This window comes from Pinus tabuliformis, chromosome 3_1 (genome assembly GCF_031772625.1).
Source record: "Pinus tabuliformis cultivar Carrire ecotype Pingquan chromosome 3_1, CPIR1, whole genome shotgun sequence".
Classification (NCBI taxonomy): domain Eukaryota; kingdom Viridiplantae; phylum Streptophyta; class Pinopsida; order Pinales; family Pinaceae; genus Pinus; species Pinus tabuliformis.
The window spans coordinates 385,202,197-385,222,249 of record NC_142301.1 but is presented as its reverse complement, the minus strand read 5'-3'; positions in this window follow the sequence as shown (position 1 = coordinate 385,222,249).

The window sequence follows — 20,053 nt, the reverse complement described above, 5'->3', positions numbered from 1 at the left end:
TCTAGACCCTCGAGGATAATATTCTCCGGATCTTCCTCCATGATGATAGGGGAGCTCTGATCTTCCTCATCTGCAGCTACCTGTAGACTTAGAGCTAGAGCTGCATCTATATCCATGGTTGAAGCCTGCTGCTTAGGATCGAGAACGGCTTTTCCCTTGCCCGGGGGCAGGGGGCTGATATCTGAAACCACTTTTGTGATGTCTTTCATTTGATGAGGTGAGGGGCGAGAGGAGTCTGGATCTGAAGCCTGCATGGGGGCTGAGGGGTTGAGGGAAGATGAAGGCAAAGAATTATTTTCCAGGGGATCAGAGCTATGCAGGTCCTGGGTAGCAAGCGGAGTAAATCTGTTCTGGGAATCCGATTTAGCGGTATTATCAAGGACTGTCTGGCTTTTCTTTGCATGCCTACGGCGGTTAGGAACTTTGGTGAAGCCTTCCGAGTCTTTGGAGTTTTCAGTGGAGGAGGCTTTAGACTGCATGTTAAGAGGACAGTCTCGGAAGAGGTGGCCATGCACATGGCATTTACGGCATCGAAAGGGGATATGCTCATAATCTAGTGATTGTGTCCATTCAAAGTCATCGTGATAGAGACTTACCGAGTCAGCTAAAGCCTTGGTCAGGTGCATCTGTACGTAGATCCTGGCGTACGAGGTGTATTTGCGGGACTTTGTTTCCTCCGCAACTTTGATGAAGGTCCCAAGTTTGTTGCCAATGTCTGCCAGCGTTTCTTCCTTCCAGTATTCCACTGGGAGGGAGTACATTCGTATCCATACGGGTGCCCAGCTGAAGTCTTCTTTATCAGGGTTGAATCTTGGTTTCCACTCCGTGAGATACAGTCCTGAGGAGTTAAAGAAGTATGGGCCGCCTTCAAATACCCTAGATTTGTCCTCCACACAATGGAAGATGGCTGTAAAGAAGCCTTTCGGTCCCAGTTGCAGAGTAACCTGTCCTTTGGGTTTCCATTTTGATGCTATCCATCCCTGCAAGGCCTTTTCAGTAGGCCAGAAGCCAAGAAACTTTCCTATTAACGCGTGATCTTGCATGTACTGGATTTCACCATTTATGCGATGACTTGGCAGATCAACCTTGATGCGTTCTGCGGCCTTCGGAATACAGGTTGCCGAGGTCGCCTTTGGCTGTGATGAAGAGGCTTTTTGGTGCGCTTCTTTTTCTGTGTCCATTGCTTCAGGCTGAGCTGTGGGCATCTCTTTTCCGTTCGTTCCTTGTCCTTCCTGCTCAGATTCTTGGACAGTGCCAGAAGGGGTCAGTGGAGTCTTGTTCTGATTCGTGTCAGAGATTGGGGTGTTCAGAGGAGGGGGGGCAGAGCCCACCCCTCCAAGCTGCTTTGCCATTGAAGGCTTTCAGCAGTAGTTCGGCGGCGCAACTCGATCCGTCCAAAGCGATCAGGGTGTAGGGTTTGCAGAAATTTTGCAGGCGGCATAAAAATCGTCAGAGTGGCCTAGGTTTCAGCGTCACGGAGGCAATGACTCACTCAAAACCAAACAATGTTACAAAACATACTCTCCTATCTCTTTAATTTAGATTATTAATTATATTTAGATTATTATTTTTCTCACTTTTATTTGATAATAAAAATAATACCGATAATTATTGAAAATCAACATTCCACAAATTTAACATAAATTTTTTAATAATAAATTAATGCTCGTAAAATATATATATATATATATATATATATATATATATATATATATATATATATCTATTATAATGAAATGTTATAAATAAAATAAAATTGATAACAAATCTCATTGCCTTGATGATGGACTCACTAAGCTAGTCCGAAACGTTGGTTTCAAATCTGTTCACAGGTTTTTCCTCAAAATAAAAAAAAAAAAAAACAAAATTATATTTTTAGAATTATATAACAATTTTATCATAATCCAAGTTGAATATAAAGTAAAAGATGAAATTAGTGGCATTTTTAAAAATTTAAGCGAATTTTGAGTACAATATTAGCAAAAATTTAAAATTCATTAAATTGATTGATGTTAAAAAAAAAAAAAAAAACATATCTTTAAATTAAAATTTCATAAGTATATTACAATTTAGTTTAATTAATAGACAAAAGAGGTTTTTTTAAGAAGAATTTAGCAATATAATTTCAAACAAAATTCTGATTTTTGTTTTTTAGAATGCAATTTTGAATATATAAGTGCTTCAACATCCCAAAAATCTCCTAATAGATTGAGATTTTGTATTTTAAACAACTAAAACATATGATTCTTAAATTGGTAATTTCGTCTATTAATTAGAGAGAGCCTATCATAAAACCTTAACTTTAAAACCTAATTTTAATAATTTTTAATGTAATTTCTAAGAAAAAAATTGTTAAAAAGCTATTCATTCTATATATATATATATATATATATATATATATATATATATATATATATATATATATATATATATATAATTTTTTAGCTTTAAAATGTGTTTAATCATTATTTTTTTATTATGATTTATTTAAAAATTTGTATATGTAATTATAAACTAAATTAAAATTTAACGTAATAAAATAAATTATAATCATGATAATTATAATTATTTAAAAAAATTAAAATTCAAAATAATTCAAATTGGCTTAAAATTTGAATAACGAGAAAAAAAATTTAACATATTATTTTAAATAAATTGATAAATTGATAATAAATTAAATTATATATCTTTTTTATTATAATCATAAAATAAATTAATTATTTTCACTATATATTAATTTTTTTTAAACTAAACGAGTAGAGAGTTGTATTATTAGAAAAGAATGATTTGGAAGGTGAGAATCTTTACATATTTCAATTTTCCTTATAGTTTAAGCAGTGAGGCTCAATGCAAACTTTCAAATGAGTTACCAATGACACAAAAAATTCAATCCATTTCCAACTATAAATTTTCCAAAATGCACCCAATATTGAGACATATTTTTGTTTTGATTTAGTTTGACTTGTTTTTCATATTACTTTTTCTTTTCTTCCCACTTGAGACCAACCCATTTTCTCAGCAGATTTTGAAGTGTCATTATTTGCCTGATCCTCCCAAGAAGTTTCCTTTCCAACATTATTCCTTGTGGTTTCTAGAGGGGATTTGGTTTTCAAGAGGGTTTGCTACTTTCCACTTTTGTTGAGTATGGAGAATCTTCACTAGGTTTTGATTTTTAAAGGTTAACTTATGTTGCCTCTAATGTATTTTCTAGGCTTTGATTTTTCCAATTAACTTTTGTTGCGTCTAATGTATCTTTGGCAATATTGTTTTCCAATTTATCTTCTCATTCTTTCTTATCCTGATACTCTTCCTCTTTGTATATCATATAGTGATTTCCAGAGCTCCTTCCCACTAGTTAGACCTTATGTATTTTTTCCTATCTTTATTGCTTTGACGTTTGGGGAATTTTTTTTACTACATGCCCCATTTCATAACATGTTCTATAGTGGAATGAAACGTCTTCATAGTCGAGCTGTTTGGGCGAGAGATAATTTGGGGTTTTCAAACTACTCTTAAATGGGAAAACCCTTATTGAATTCCATCTCCACACAAATTCAAGAATAATTAGTTTTATAATAATTTATTGTAGATGGGTTATGCCAACAAATATTTCCAAGAGCATTCCCAATAGAGGATAAAAAGTGAAGATTTCAATGATGCAAAGGTAGGTTTAGAAGCCTAAACCAATATGGAGTTGTGGAGATTGATGTCATTACTAGATTGAAGGTGGGAGACCAGGCCACATGAAGAGATCAAAACTACCCTAAAAGCATGGCCCAGATTAAAAAATGGCAAGTTTATTATCCTCAATATTTTCAGAAAAAATAATGAAGAAACCCTAAGCCATGTGATAAATTTTCATATCATTTGATAAACAAATTTTCCACATCTTAGAGATCCATTTATGGAGATCCATTAGCCATGTCCAAAATCCATTAAATATGAAAACTAAATCTAGTTCTGAAAAAAAAAATTCACAGCTAAAATTTTCCTCATCGAAAGGAACATTGAGAGAAGGAACTTCTTGAACTACTAGCAAGTCAAATATAGATTTTAGAATGGAACTATGTGAAATTGAAGAAGGGATTGCTTGTCTGGAAATAATTCCTGCAAAAGAAATTATCTTTATCATTGAATCCCTAAGATCCGCCATTAACCAGATTTCCATACGTATCTTCAAATAAATACATGTGATCTAAGTATAGATTGGTCAGCTAGGGAAATCCCGTAGCCACCACAAGGGTTTTTAGTGATTCTCCCATATCGTCCTCGCTCTACTATGTATTACATTTATTAAAAAAATATGTTTTTATTAATAAATTTAGTTATTAAAACATTTTTTTCAATAAATTTAGCTTTTCCCCAAGGAAAAATTGTAATTATCATTAAACAATATGAAAATTACATTTTGCAAATGCACTATAGTACATTCAAAAATAGGCTATTATAAAGAAAACAACCATCCATAAAAAAATTATACAAAAAAAGGCCTAAAAAGCCTTTTCTGAGTCAAATGCCATTGTGTGATGTAGGAGCATCTGGACTTAGCTAATAATGTGATGGTTTGTTCACATGTTGTGGCTAAATGAGTTGAATTTCACTAACCTAAGTGGTCAAAAGTTAGTTTTGGTAGAGAGGGTTGGATCTCACGAAAATGATCTATACTTCATTATTGTAATAATTAGAAAAATGTATTATTTTAGACTAAGGGATAATTTGTTAGAGTGGGTGTGTAATATATCTTAAAAATAGAGATTTGATTATTAGATTGATTAAAATAGAGATTGAGTTGTCAGTACAGTTAGAATAGGATTTGACTCATAGAAGGAAAAAAAATTGTAATGGAAAGAGATTAGTTGAAGTGATTGAGATTTTAGTGAGAGGCGAGAGTTGAGTAATAGATAGGGTTTTTTGAGATTGAGACAAAGGTCTGATGAATTGTTGTAATTGAGACGAGAGGGTCAAGACTCTTTAACTACTATTATATTGAAGAAATTGATTCAGTGTGCAAATGTGTGTTAATTCTGGTGAAGTTTAACTCTGTGAATCTGCATTCTGAAACTTAACCAGGTATTTTCTCTATTTTCACACTTTAATTTTAAATCCCATTGTTTATATGTTAATTGCAGTCATTTAGTATTAATGGCAGAGAAATAGACTGTGAGGATAGTAGAGTACGGAGTTTCTAGATCATGACTGAAGCCCCGTGCTCACTCCTAGTTGTCGATCTCAATGTCAAATTTTTAGGTCCCAGTCAACGGTAGGGGTTAGGCCTGTATTTAACCCGTGTACTAATTGAAGACCCGCAAGCTGTAGGATTTGATGGCCTTTGATATCTAATGGATATCGGGCCATAAAGAGATCGAACTTTCACTTCAAAGTTGGACCCGAACTTTTATAGACCAAGGATTATATTCCTTATTGGCTCCGTAAGGGCGGTTAAGTGTCGTGCAAGTTCCTCAGCCAATATCGTTGTGAAGCAATGGATCCAGCAAGCTTTGATCAACGATGGAGGATCAACAGATTGTTTTGTTGATTGGGGTGAGTGATGACCATTAGATCTGAAGAGAAGAGATTCACGATGTAGAGTGAAGCGCTATTTCTAAAGGGAAGTCAACATGGGACCGATGAATTTAAGGGAAATATAGGACCCTCAGTGTAAAGTAAGCACATACAAAATCCACTACAATGTATATCATTAGTTATAAAGTAAACAATAGACTATTTTTAAAACTACCACCTTGTTTTCATCAGCCTCCTGCGTCATTTTGGTATCAGAGCCCAGAGATTGAGTTGAATGCAATAAACATGGCATCGAGGAGAGGAACTGGCATAGGTCGAGGAAGACCTGAAGCAAATGTAGTTCTGTTGGAGGAAATCTAGAGTCCGCGTACAAGGATGGACACAATGGAGATCGCATACAGGAGAACACTTGATGAAGGAGTTGCCAATGCTATAGAAGAATCTTCTAAGGAAGAAGAAGACAAGGAAAATGAAACTACCAAAGTTATCAAGATGTTGGCTAAAGTAGGTGGAAAACCAAAGGTGGAAATTCTTGTGTATGAAGGGAGCCTCAATGTAGAAGAGCTAATGGATTGGGTCAGTTCATTAGAAAAATATTTTCACTATGAAGAGGTTGATGACAAAAAGAAGGTGAAATTTGTAGTTACCAGATTGAGGGGTCATGCAGCTATTTGGTGGGATGAGCTACAAACATCCAGAACAAGGAAAGGAAAGTCTATGATCAAGCAATGGGACAAAATGGTGAGTAAAATGAAAGTTAAATCTATGCCAGAAGATTATCAATTAAATATTTTCAAACAGTTACAGAATTTAAGGCGGTTGGAAATAATACTGAGAGGGGGGGTGAATCAGTATTATCAAGTCAATTATTTTTCATTTCACACCCATATCATATACGCTACTTCAGTTAGTGAAAACCGCACATATACACAACTACAGATAAGGAAACCAACGTATAACATGTAGACTTATAATTTAATTTATTCTACAGATGTGGATCATTAATCTGTGCATCAGTATCATATAAATATTAACCAGGAACAGTAAAACAGAGCAGAAGACAATCACACACAAGAACACAAGATATAAGGTGGAAACCAAATGTGGGTGAAAACCACCTACTGCAATTCGTCTCTATCTTCTTTTAATTAGAAACTTCTTTTTACAATGTTTCTGTACTGGTGTAGACTTATACCAGTACACAGGCTTCTACCTGCAGAAGGCTAGAACCTTCTCTCATTCTCCAACCTCTCTTGGAAGGGAGCTACAAACCCCTTAGCTCTTATACTAGTTCAGGTACTAGTACGTAGGTGCTGACCTACAGAAGGCTACAACCTTCTCTTTCTTCCAAGGACCATGTTTCATAAATTTTCAGACTAGATCCATGAATAACATCAATCAAACATCAAGAATTTCTACATCAAACAATCTCCTTTTCACCAATCAAAACTGAATCAAATAGACACTTCTCTGACAGCTGTACCCAGTACACAGTAACAGTAACCACACACCAATTCTGAACCCAGAACACTGCAGCAATAAACAGAAGCAGCTAGAACATAATTCAAGAGACGTACGCTACTTCAATATTCAGAAACCTGTGTGCATATGCTTCTGTGTTAGGACCAACCTGCGTATATGTTATTTTGATTTGCTGAACTAGCGTATATACGCACCTATGATGAGACGAACCTGCGTACATATCTATAAAAGATAATTCACTCTTTCAAATATTCAGACATTAGTTATACCCAGATTATTAGATTTATAGATCAAGCATGCGCCAATTATAATAGATCAAAAAAATCACTCAAAGATTCCACTTATTCAAGACTTGAGATTTTGACCCATCAATAGAACTTATCCTTCTCCTTGCACTTAGGTTCCTCCTTCATTCAGATCCGGCTATGCACCATAAACCAATCACCAGTATTCCAGATCTAGCTCTACATTAGATATTCAATAATTCAGATGATAATGTTGCCAAATGATCTCCTTCCTCTTTTATAGTCTTATGCCTTTCACAATACCACGGTCCAAAACCATAACAAATCAATACCATGGACCCAATACTTGGGATCAACACTTCGGACGAGATATCATGGTCCAAAACCATAGGTTCAAATACCAAGGACTAAATACCATGGACCAAAAATAAGTTCTCCCACATGTACGTGCTTTTCCTTGCATGAAAGTGTGTGTATACGCATACGCCTCTTTGGAACGTCTAACCCGCGTGTATATGCGTCTTGGTCAAGGTGAAACTATGTATATATCTTTTTCCTTCATTCTAAGAGCCTGGACTATGATCTGTCACCATAGTGAGTTGCCATCAAGGACAACACCTGTGCCATAGCGCCACACCTATGTCATAATGCCAACAATCTCCCCCTTTGGACTTCATGGCAACCCCAAGATCCTCAAAGTCATTCTCCCCCATTGTCATCGAGGGCAAAGGGTTATGCTCCCCCTGAGTACATGCTGAAATCTTTGCTCTGTTGTGCTGACGATGCTCCCCCTCACTGTAGGCAAGATCTGCAAATATATGTTCTTCAAGAAGAACCATGACTTATACATCATAACTAACCTTCCTATCACCAAAAGACTCTATACATACATCCATCACCCAACCAAGTGGGTATCATCCACCCAACCAAGCAGGGAGACATTAGAAATTTACATATGAAAACCAAGTACATTACATCATTCATCCCAGGCATAGTGGGGAAACCAAAATAGGCCGTTACATGACCTTGATAATAAAATATATGCATGACATAGAGACGAAATATCTAGAGCAAGCCTATGAAAGTCACCAATAACTAATATCAGCAGCATTTGTCAATCACTATTCAGATCAACAACCATGTTCTCCTTCTGTTCTCCTTCTGCAGCTGATCCACCTGAAAACAAGAACAGCTTGTGTACTCGAACCAAGAACTTCTAAGGTAATGCCAACAATGTATTATTAGAAGTTTATCTACTCCCCCTGAACCTGTGCCAGATGGTCTCTGACAGACCCATATCAGACTCTCTTCAACAAGGTTCTGTCCCCACTGATTTCCTTCAAACCAACATATATGCGACTATATCGACATAAACTCGCGTATGTACGCGGATCCTCCTCATGAAACATGCGTACGACCATTTTTCTCTGAAACAGGCAAGTTTCAACAGTAAGATGATGCATCAACTACTCCCAGCTTCTGTCTGAGGTATTCAAATGTTTCCCTAGGCAATGGTTTGGTGAGTATATCAGCAACTTGTTCCTTAGAGGGAACATACTCCAACTTGACCTTTTGTTCAACCACTTGCTCCCGGAGAAAATGATATTTGATAGGTATGTGCTTGGTCTTTGAATGCATGACTGGGTTCTTTGAAATGTTGATTGCACTTGTATTATCACATAAAATGGAGATAGGTGGAGTACAAGTGATTTGAAAATCTTGCAAAGTTTGCATCATCCAAAGGAGTTGTGTGCAACAAGATGCAACAGCCACATATTCTGCTTCAGCTGTAGATAATGCAATTGAACTTTGTTTCTTGCTGAACCAAGATACTAATCTGGAACCCGTAAAGAATGCACCACCACTAGTGCTTTTTCTGTCATCCATGCTTCCAGCTCAATCTGCATCTGTATAAGCATGAAGTGTGAGATCTGTATCTCTAGGATACCATAAGCCATAGTTTTGAGTTCCTTGAAGATACTTGAAAATTCTCTTCACTGCCTAAATATGAGTTTCCTTTGGATTTTCCTGAAATCTTCCAACCATTCCCACTGCATGCATGATGTCTGGTCAGGTACCTATTAAGTAGAGCAAACTTCCAATCATGGATCTATAGGTTGGTTGATGCACTACTGCTGATTCATCATTTGCACTGAGGCTGCATCCTGTAACCATAGGGGTACATACTGGTTTCGAATCTTCCATGCCATATTTCTTCAAGATCTGCTTGAGGTACTTGGTTTGAGATAAAAATATACTGTCTTCATTTTGTTGGATTTGTAAACCAAGAAAATATGTCAGCTCACCAAGCAAGGACATTTCAAATTCTTTCTGCATCACCAAAGCAAAGTTTTGACTCATGGCTTCTTCATTGCTGCCAAAGATGATGTCATCAACATACACAACAAGTATTAGCAATTTGTCATTTTCAATTTTTATATAAATATTGTTATCTACTGATTCTTTTGAAAAACCTTGTTGATGAAGGTATTTGTCTAGATGATAATACCAAGCCCTTGGAGCCTGTTTAAGACCATAGAGAGCCTTCTTAAGTCTGCATACAAGTTTTGGATCATTTCCAAGGATGAATCCATCTGGTTGCTCAATATACACTTCTTCTTCTAAGTCTCCATTCAAAAAGGCAGATTTCACATCCATTTGAAATACTTTGAACTTCTGAAAGCTATAGAGAGCAAGGAACATTCTGATGGCCTCAAGTCTAGCAATGGGAGCAAAATTTTCTTCAAAGTCTATTCCTTCTTGTTGAGCATACCTTTTACAAACAAGTCTGGCCTTGTTTCTAATAACTTCCCCATTTTCATTCAACTTGTTTTTGAATATCCATTTTGTCCCTATGAAATTCTTATCTTTTGGTCTAGGAACCAACTCCCAAGTGTTATTCTTTTCGATCTGCTCAAGTTCTTCATCCATTGCCTTGACCCAGCATTCATCTTTGCATGCCTCTCTTACATTTTTTGGTTCAGTTGAGGAGAGCAATGCCAAATAGCTTGAAGCTTCTGAAATTGTTCTTCTTGTTTGTATACCTACCTATTTCTGCCCCAGAATTTGAGTTTTTAGATGATTCTTTTGAACGTACCTGGATGGAGTCTTTGCTGTGGGGAGAGTACCCAAGGAGAATGCCTTCATCTACTCTAGGTTCAAACTTGCCAAGATTTTCATTAGTCTTTTTGATATAGCATTTGCTTCCAAAAATATTGAAATATTTTACCGTAGGAGTCTTACCATACCAGAGCTCATGAGGAGTTTGAGTGTTGTTCACCCGAACGTTTTTCTTGTTGATATTAGTAACTGCAGCAAATGCAGCTTCACCCTAGAAAGTTGTGGGAGTTCCAAACTCATCCATCATAGCATGAGCCATTGTTGAACCGTTCTATTCATCCTTTCCACTACTCCATTTTGCTGAGGAGTCCTTGCAGTAGACAATTCTATTCTTATTCCATGTTCTTCACAAAAATTGAAAATTTCATGTGAGGTAAACTCCCCACCTCTATCAGACCTGAGCCATTTGATTTTGTTTTGTGATTTCTTTTCAACCGAGGCTTTAAAAGATTTGACTTTTCGAATGCTTCGTCTTTGTGCTTCATAAGTCCTATCCAACACATCCTGGAAAAATCATCAATGAATAATATAAAATATTCTTCTCCTTGAGGTGACCTTTTCCTAGATGGACCACATACATCAGTATGGACAAGTTCAAGAGGCCTGCTAGCTAAACCTTCCTTCTCAGGGAAGTTAGTTTTGGTTTTCTTACCAAACTGACATGATTTGCATATTGTATTGTCTGGAATTCTGATGTCTGGAAGACCACGAACTGCCTGGTATTTGCATGCTTTCCTTATCTAAGAGAAGCTTAGATGCCCCAATCTTATATGCCATAGCTGGTGTTCATCATTATTGCTCAGATAGCATTGTTGTTGTCCTCCCTTGAGAATGTATAGATTATTTGGAGTCCTTATGCCTTTGATCATTGTTTCTCCTGTATCAAGCTCATGAACAATACATCGATTTGATCGAAATATCACCTCATTTCCTTGATCACACATTTGACTTACACTCAATAGATTATGCTTTAAGCCATCAACATACATAACATTTCTCGCTTTGACCTTTTCTTTCAAAAGAACAAAACCTTTACCTTTTATGAGTGCAGGGGTGTCATTTCCAAATGAGACTTTCTTCTCCTTTTCTAAGGCACTATATGACTGAAGTTTTTCTTTATCACCTGTCATATGTTTCGAACATCCACTGTCGATGTACCAATGATTTTCCAGCCCTTCCGCATATAAGGCTATACCACATCTTTCCGGTTGCGGTTCTTTCATTCTCCATGTTTTGGCACTAGAGGCTTGCTCCTTCTGAGTTGTCTGCTGAAATCTGCTCCTACATTCAGAATCTTCATGACCGAAGTTGTTACAAATAGAACATTCTATTTCATTTTCAAGAGTAGAAAAGCTATTGTAGGTCCTTTTCGTGATCCTAGTCATACTCCTCTGTTTTTGAGCTTCTCTAGTCATGATAGTTTTGTGGGCAACACATTGAGCTGCTTTGTGTCCAAAGTTATGACAAGAGAAACATTGGCCATTGAACAAATTCCTACAATTATCAACCCTGCGGACCAAATGATTGTAGTTTTCATTGACATCCCTTCTTGAGGAAAATTGAGAATGATTTACCTGCGGTTTGTTGTAGCTTCTGTTTATCCTTGAAGTAGATTGCCCCAATTTACTTGGTGATCTCTGTTCATTCTTGAAGTAAAATGTCCCTGATTTACTTAGTGAGTAGCATTGTGCCTTTGCTATCGATTGTCAACTTGTTCACTTCTCCTTACTTCATCAAGATAACTTTTGGAGGTGGATGGATTCTGCGCTTGAGATGCTTCTTCATTATATCCCAAACCTGTCTTGATTAGTGGAGAACACCGCACCTTGATAATCTCATCTAAAGTTTCAGATGCTTTAACAAATATAAGATTAAGAGCTTTTGTTTTCTCAATCTCTTTTCTAAGTCCCACAATTTCACATTCTAACTTTTCATGATGTTTTTCCCTTTCAACAAGTTGGAATTGCAAAGTATCTATAATCGTATTCTTTTCTTCTAAGCAAATTTTGATTTTAGAAATCTCTTCATAAAGACCTTTTTCATCTATGGCATCCAATAAATCATCATCTTCAAACACCATTAAAAGTTTATAATTATTACCTTGTTCATATTCATCACTATTTGAAAGTCCATCACTGTCTTCATGAGTGTAATAGCTTTTCTTATTTACATTCTGTTTTTTGTTCCATCTAACTGGTTCCTTACCTTTGTCAAGCTTATCTTTATGAGGACACTTGGCAGCATAGTGACTGACTCTTCCACAAGAAAAACATTTGAGAGGTAACTTACATTTGAATCTTCCAGAACCCTCTTGAAGGTTCTTGACAAAATTTTATTCCTCCTCTTCTTCTGACATATGTCCTGAGTTATAGGAATCTCCTTTTCCTGAGGCCTTGAATGCGGCTTCTCTTCTGTCTGATGGTCCCCTTTCCTCATTTCATAAGCAGTTAGAATTCCATGTAGTTGCGACATGGTAATGCTCTGTAGATTATGTTTTTCTTCTATTGTAGAAAATTTTCATTCAAACTTAGAAGACAAAGATCTTAGAACCTTTTCAACCAAAACAACCTTTTTTATTTCTTCACCAAAGTTTTTCATACAATTAACAATCTCATCTATACGTAGGAAATAGTTAGCCACACTTTCATCATTGTGCATTCTGAGATTTTCATACTAAATTCTGAGGGTTTGAAGTTTTGTTTGTTTTACCTGTTCATCTCCTTCATAGCTGAGAACGATCTTGTCCCATATTTCTTTTGTGGTTTTGAGCTGCATAACCTTGACGAATTCTGTTTGAGATAGACTCCCTAATAGAGTATTAATAGCCTTTGCATTTGTTTCCTACTGCTTTTTACCAGCCAGATCTGTAGGAGTTGCTAATGGAAATGTGTACCCCGTATCTATGATATCCCAGACTTTTGTACCAAGAGATTGAAGATAGGCTGTGATTCTTACCTTCCAATAGACGAAGTTGGTCCCATCAAAAAATTGGTGGCCTGATCGATTCTTCTCTCTCGTAGTTGCTCATGGTGATAGATCATCCTTCAAGCGATCAAGCTTCTTCTGAAGGACTTGCTCTCATACCAATTGTTGGAAATAATACTGAGAGGGGGGGTGAATCAGTATTATTAAGTAAATTATTTTTCATTTTACACCCAGATCATATACGCTACTTCAATTAGTGAAAACCACGTATATACGCAACTATAGATAAGGAAACTAGCGTATACCTTGCAGACTTATAATTTAATTTATTCTACAGATGTGGATCATTAATCTGTGCATCAGTATCATATAAACAGTAACCAGGAATAGTAAAACATAACAGAAGACAATCACACACAAGAACACAAGATATAAGGTGGAAACCCAATGTGGGTGAAAACCACCTGCTGCAATTTGTCTCTATCTTCTTTTAATTAGAAACTTATTTTTACAATGTTTCTATACTGGTGTAGACTTATACCAATATGCAAGCTTCTAGGCTACAACCTTCTCTCCTGGAAGGGAGCTACAACCCCCTTAGCTCTTGTACTAGTTTAGGTACTAGTGCATAGGTGCTGACCTACAGAAGGCTACAACCTTCTCTTTCTTCCAGGGACCATGTTTCATAAATTTTCAGACTAGAACCATGAATAACATCAATCAAACATCAAGAATTTATGCGTCAAACAATCTCCTTTTCACCAATCAAAATTGAATCAAATAGACACTTCTCTGACAGTTGTACCTAGTACACAATAATAGTAACCACACACCAATTCTCAACCTAGAACACTGCAGCAATAAACAGAAGCAGCTAGAACATAATTCAAGAGATGTACACTACTTCAATATTCAGAAACCTGCGTGCATACACTTCTGTGTTAGGACCAACCTACGTATACGCTATTTTGATTGGCTGAACCAGCGTATATACACACCTATGATGAGATGAACCTGTGTACAGATCTATAAAATATAATTCACTCTTTCAAATATGCAGACATTAGTTATACCCAGATTATTAGATTTATAGATCAAGCGTGTGCCAAATATAACAGATCAAAAATCACTCAAAGATTCTACTTATTCAAGACTTGAGATTTTGACCCATCAATAGAACTTATCCTTCTCCTTGCGCTTAGGTTCCTCCTTCATTCAGATCCAGCTATGCACCATAAACCAATCACCAGTATTCCAGATCTAGCTCTGCATTAGATATTCAATAATTCAGATGATAATCTTGCCAAATGATCTCCTTCCTCTTTTATAGTCTTAGGCCTTTCACAATACCATGGTCCAAAACCATAACAAATCAATACCATGGACCCAATACTTGGGATCAACACTTCGGATGAGATACCATGGTCCAAAACCATAGGTTCAAATACCAAGGACTAAATACCATGGACCAAAAATAAGTTCTCCCACATGTACACGCTTTTCCTTGCGTGAAATTGCATGTATACACATACGCGTCTTTGGAACGTCTAACCCGCTTGTATACGCGTCTTAGTCAAGGTGAAACTGCATATATATATTTTTCCTTCATTCTAAGAACCTGAGCTGTGATATGTCACCAGAGTGAGTTGCCATCAAGGACAACACCTATGCCATAGTGCCACAGCTATGTCATAATGCCAACAAAGGCAAAAAGGAATGTCTGTTAAAGAATATACAAAAGAGTTTTATAGATTGAGTATTAGAGCAGGACATGCAAAGGATGACATGGAGAAGGTAGGCAGATATATCAATGGCTTAAGATATGACATACAGGATGAGATCTTCTTGCTAAGTCTGAAGACCATTAAATATGCCTATCAATCAGGTTTGAAGGCAGAAGAGAAGATTTTGAGAAAACAGAATCAGAGGAATAGAGGGAAAAGTTCAGTAAGGGGTAGAGGAACTACCAGACCAAGTTTTCAGCAACGTCAGAATGAAGCAAGAAGTTCAAGTAGCATACCACCACATAGGGGAGATTTTAATAAAGGAAGATTTGCACCCAGAGGAAGAGGTCGAGGAAGAGATATTCGATGTTACACATGTGGATAATGGGGACATGGATCATGGGACTGTCCTCATAATAGAACAACAAGTCAGAGGAATGTGAATGTGGTTGAGGCAAAGTAAGAAACACCTCAAATTATAGAAAAGGAAGAATCCCTTGAAGTAGGAGAATCCCTGGTTTTGAAAAGGGCATTACTTAAGGCAAAGAAAGAGACTGAAGAACTAGCTCAGAGGAAGAGTTTATTCAGAACTACATGCAAATACAAAGGTAAATGTTGTAAAGTTATAATTAACAGTGGAAGCACTGATAAACTTGTTTCTACAGAGATGGTGGAAAATCTAGGATTAGTGAAGACAATACACCCTACTCCTTACAAAGCATCATGGATACAGAAAGGACATCAAATTATTGTCACAAAACAATGCAAGGTAGAGATAGAGACTGATACTTATAAAGATGTGATATTGTGTGATGTAATTCTAATGGATGTATGCGCTGGGAAGACCTTGGTAGTTTGATCAGAAAGCTATTCATGATGGGAGGAAAATACTTATACTCTAGAGAAGGATGGAAATAAACATACACTGCTGCCATTGAAGGACAAAGTTGATGAAGGAGCACCTGGAAATAGTGTTATGCTGATGAGTGGAAAGGAGTTGTTGCAAGAGGTTGGAAAAGGTGAAGAAATGCATTTTGCTGGCATAGGGTGACCTAAGGTAATTTTGACTTCCACAAACTTAGATGATTTACCTGAAGAAATCAAAACTCTAGTGAATGATTTTGCTGATATTATTGTGGATCAGCCTCCAAAAGCATTGCCACCAATCAGGAGCGTTAGTCATCATATTGGTCTAATACAAAGAGCAAGTTTGCTAAACAAATCAACTTACAGATTAGCTCCTCAAGAGAATGTAGAATTTGGAAGACAAGTGCAATAACTAATGGATAAGGGACTATTCAGAGAGAGTTTTAGTCCATGTGTTGTGCCAATAGTACTCAGTCCAAAGAAAGGAGGTGAATGACATATGTGTACAGATTCCTGAGCCATAAACAAGATCACTATCAGGTATAGATTTCCTTTACCACACATGTATGATTTCATGAACTATTTGAGTGGGTCAAAGTATTTTACTAAAATAGATCTGAAGGGTGGATATCATCAAATAAGAATTAGAGAAGGAGATGAATCGAAGACTGCATTTGAAACAAACAATGGGTTGTATGAGTGGTTAGTGATACCTTTTGGACTCACTAATGCACCTAGCACGTTCATGAGACTGATGAATGAACTCTTGAAGGAATATGCAGGCAAGTTTGTTATTGTTTATCTTGATGATATTCTAGTTTTTAGTAGAAGTAAAGAAGAACATCTAGAGAATCTTAAATTGGTTTTAAGAACTTTGCAGAAAGAGAAACTACTAATAAATCTAAAGAAATGTAGTTTCATGAAAGAAGAATTAATTTACTTGGGATTTGTAGTTTGTAATGAAGGGTTGAAAATGGATCCAGAGAAAGTCTAAGCAATTTGAAACTAGCCTATTCCAAGGAATATATTTAAGGTAAGAAGTTTTCATTGTCTTGCAATTTTTTATAGGAAATTTGTCAAAGGGTTTAGTCAGATTTGTGCACCAATTCCTGAAACAATCAAGGAGACTAATCAGCCATTCAAGTAGACATAAGTAGCAGACATGAATTTTAAGTTACTGAAGAAGAAAATTATAGAGAAACCAATTTTAGCTTTTCTTGATTTTGAAAAAGTATTTCAAGTTGAAACATATGCTAGTGGAGTTGCAATCAGAGCAGTTTTGTGTCAAGAACAGAGACAATAACATATTTAAGTGAGAAATTAAATGATGCTAAGAAGATGTATTCTTCTTAAGATAAATAATTTTATGCTATTGTACAAGCCTTAAAAAAATGGAGACATTATTTGCTACCAAAGGAGTTTATATTGTATTAGGACAATCATGCATTACAGTTCATAAACAACAAACAAAAATTGAACCAGAAACATGCCAAGTGGGTAGAATTTTTGTAGATCTTTACTTTTGTGATAAAACACACAAGTGGTAAGTTGAAAAACGTTGTTGATGCTTTAAGTAGAGTAAATTTCATTGTGCAAGAATTAAAATTTGGTGTCGTAGGATTTGAAGAAATGGTTGAAATGTATAAAGATGATGCATATTTCAAAGATATTTATACCGCAGTACAAAATCCAATAGTTCATAACGGAAGTGAGTGGTTAGATTATCTTATCCAAGGAGGTTTATTGTTTAAAGGTAACAAGTTTTGCATTCCCAAATTTTCTATGAGGGAAAACATAATAAATGAGAAACACAGTGGAGGATTATCTGGTCACTTTGGACAAGACAAAACCTTTGCTTAGGTAAATGATTTTTACTATTGGCCAAAGATGTAGACTGATGTTAAGAGATTTGTTGAGAAGTGAAGGATATGTCAGAATGCTAAAGGGAGAAGCCAGAATACAGGATTGTACTAGCCATTGCCAATACTAGACCGACCATGGGATGCAGTTAGCATGGATTTTGTTTTGGAGTTACCTAGAAATCAAAGGGGGAATGATTCCATTTATGTTGTGGTAGATATATTTTCAAAGATGGCACATTTCATTACATGTAAGAAGATTAGTGATGCAACACATATTGCTAATCTATTTTTTTCATAAAATATAAGATTACATGGATTGCATGTAAGTATTGTGTCTAATAGAGATACAAAGTTTGTAGGGAATTTCTGGAGAACTCTTTGGAACAAACTAGGTGCTAACCTCAATTTCAATTCAAAATACCATCCTCAAATAGATGGACAGACCGAAGTGGTAAACAAAATCTTGGGAAACATATTGATAAGTTTAGTGTATCAAAATCCTAAGCAATGGGATTCAACACTAGATCAAGCTGAATTATCTTATAATGACACTCCAAACCAAAGTACTAGAATGAGTCCATTTTAGATTATTTTCGGGATGAATCCAAGAGGTGTGTATGAGCTCAAAAATTTGGGAAAATAGGAGACAAGAAGTGCAAAATCAGAAGAGTTTGCAGAGCAAATGCTCAAACTACAAGAATATGTCAAAGGCAGATTGCAGGAAAGTAGTGGAAAATACAAATAGATTGTAGATATGAAAAGAAGAGAGAAAGAATTCCAAGTAGGAGATTTAGTGATGGTGTATTTGAGAAAATAAAGATTTCCTACAAAGAATTACAATAAACTAAAAATGAAAAAGATAGGACCATGTAGAATTGTAAGAAAGTTTTCAACTAATGCCTATAAAATTGAATTGCCAGAAGGGACTAGAATATGACCTATCTTCAATGTTGCAGATTTGTATCCATACAAAGTGTTAAAATTGGCAACTAGGGCAAAACTCCATGTGGGTAATCTTATTCATGGCTGATAATATTTTTATTACATCCCTCTCATCAATAGGTGTAGGATTGATCTAAAGATCATCTGATTTCAATAAGTATTTATGGAGATATGAATTTATGATTATCGAATAATTATCAAGCCGACCTACATCTCATGTAGGCTCAGAAGCCCAACAGTTGCATCTATTCAAACATCAACAGTTGTGTATAAATATAGGAGGTCTTTTCCTCATTTGGATTCACTCATCTCATCACATCTCTCTCTCTCTCTTGTGCAGAAAAGAGGCTCTTCTCTACTGCGTAGAGAGACTCTCTCTCACACTTGTGGAAGGAAGCATGCAGTTTTAGGACAGCAACTACAGTACCAAAGTTTGACCAACATTGACCAAAAGACTCCCTCCTCAAAACTGCACTCTCAGTTCATCTAGATCTCCTCTGAAGGTGACATTTTTTGGTGGTGGAATCAACCCAATCCGACAGTCGATTTTCAAGATATTGTTTGCCCTAGTTTGGGACTAATCTAGGCTTTGTTGTTGTTGATGTAAATCACATTTATGTACTATTTCTCTCTGCTGGATTTTTGAAGATAAAGGAAGATTTGATCAAATGGTTTCCCCACATTGGGGTTTGTCCTTGGCTAGCCACCACATCTTGTGTCTCTTGTCTTGGCTTGTTTTCTTTCAATCATTTAATGTTCTATCTGCACTTTACTTTATGTACATGTGATTGCTAATATGTGGATAGTAATAAGAAAGATAAGTAAAATGTTATAAGCATAGAACATACCATAACTTAGCATGGTATTGGAGTTGAGGTGAAGAAAAAGCTCGAGCAAGAGCAAGAGAAATCACCGAAGAGAAGATTGGCAAGGTTATCCTAAAAGAGCTATGGGGTCCTCATCACTCTTTCCTGCTGAGGATCAACTTCGTGAGAAAGCTAACTATCATAGGTGGAAGATGTCTATCGATCTAACCCTAGAAGATCAAGGAGTGTTGGACCATGTGAGAGGAAATATTGTTGAGCCTCCATCAAATGCATCCATTGTTGCTAGGAACAAATGGAAAACCAGAGATGTCAAAGCAAAGAAGATCATCCTGGACTCTATTGACAAGCACTTGGTGGCCTACATCTCTGACTTGAACACCTCCAAGGAAATATTGGAAATTGTCCTTGGAGATAATATGAAATATCCTGTGAAAGGTGTAGGCAATGTCTCTCTCAAATTGAATCAAGGTAATATGATCCACTTATAGGATGTATTATATGTACCTGATCTTAAAAAGAACCTGGTGTCCATCTCA